The sequence below is a fragment of the Mustela lutreola genome, chromosome 4 (assembly GCF_030435805.1).
Source record: "Mustela lutreola isolate mMusLut2 chromosome 4, mMusLut2.pri, whole genome shotgun sequence".
Taxonomy (NCBI): Eukaryota; Metazoa; Chordata; class Mammalia; order Carnivora; family Mustelidae; genus Mustela; species Mustela lutreola.
Window position 1 is genome coordinate 57902546 of NC_081293.1, and position 1783 is coordinate 57904328.

Sequence of the window (1783 nt, forward strand, 5' to 3'; positions counted from 1 at the left end):
TCTGTTTCCAGAATTGCTGTTCTTCTTCTCTTCGATCTGCCGATGGATTTTCAGGTGTTTGCAATCTTTAGATAAGCTATCTAGCTGATCTCCGGCTAGCTGAAGCAGTCTCAGCTTGCTACTTCTCCGCCATCTTGACTCCTCCCCCCCAAAGGCAGTCTCTTAACCGACTGAGCCACCCAGGTGCCCCAATAACCCCCTATTTTTGCCAGTGTTTGCTAATTGCTGAACCACTCCTAGAGATAAATTGAGACTAGTCCCCTTGTTTCATGGAAGTCTGCCTTCCCTGTGAGACCAACCCCCTCTGGAATGGAGAGTCAAATGCAGAAGGGAACTCCCCTGTTCTTTTCCTTTCTCAAACCTCTGGAGGTACCTTCTTTAATACTATGGATGGGTCTCCTTATGCCAATTAAATGTTATCTCTAAGGAGTGATGCCCAAGTTATACTTTGTTTTAAAAAAAATTTCCCAGACAATTAAATAGAGTTGAGAGGCACTCAGAAGTGGGGAGGAGAGGTCATTAGACCATTTCTTCGTATTTCTGATCACATCCTAGCTTAAGGCTTCAGACTTTGTTATCGTGTACACTGCCTTTCTAGGTTACAAGTCTAGGAGTTGAGACTTCTTTCAAACGAAACTTACCAAATAGTTGCTTCATTGGTGGATGATGTAAACCCACCACTGATTGAAAGCACACTATTATTCCCAATACCACGAGGAGCAGTGCTAATGTATCGTTAATTAGGGTATTACAACCAGTGAAATATATACTGCATTAACCAAGGAGACTGTATACAAGGCTTAAAATTAGCTGTTGTCAGGGGCGGCTGAGTGGCTCAGTGGGTTAAAGCCTCTGCCTTCAGCTCAGGTCATGATCCCAGGGTCCTGGGATCGAGCCCCGCATCGGGCTCTCTGCTCAGCAGGGAGCCTGCTTCCTCCTCTCTCTCTGCCTGCATCTCTGCCTACTTGTGATCTCTGTCAAATAAATGAATAAAATCTTTAAAAAAACAAAACAAAAAATTAGCTGTTGTCAAAACATGTATTTCGTTTAACAACTTAAACTGACCACCACCTTTTAAGGTGTGAACCTTTCCATTTTGGTGCATATAGTGAATGCAGTCTCTGTTCTTTCTATAATACCTGAAGATGAAATTTTTACAGGTAATTTCTCTAGTGAAAACAGGACATACCAGGGCAGAGTACCGTTTTGTTTTTACATTTTATAAATAACCTAGATGTATAAGAGCACTGTTTTAAAATTCACTTCAAAAATTTGCTGGTGAGGAAGGCAAGGGGCATGTTCCTGGCTTCTTGAACAGTAGTATGTCACTCAAGAACTTGAAGGGACTTAAGGTTTGCAGGGCAACCTTCAAAAGTTCATACCAGATGTGGTCTGCAGTAATTTTTTGTCCAGACCTTCCTGTGTGTTCAGACTTGTGGTATCTGTGAGGCTCCAAATACTCCTGAGTTCACCATATTTCCACTACTTTTTTGTATTCTTACTACCAAAGTCCTGAACTTGTGTCAGGTCTTCTGTATATCAAGTTCTTGAGCCCTGCCTTGCCTCTCCCCACTTTTCACCTACAAAGGTTTCTGGGCCTAGAATTGAACTATTAGTTTTGAAACTTTTAGTGAAGCACCAACTGCTAAAACCAGTGTTTGCTTACTATTCTGTTTAGACTCAAGTTGAATGAAGAAATGTCAGAAGAAAGCATCTTACTAGGGCCCTCAAAGCTGTGCCAAGTTATCTTTAAGATTAAAATTTTATACCTTGAACAATGTAA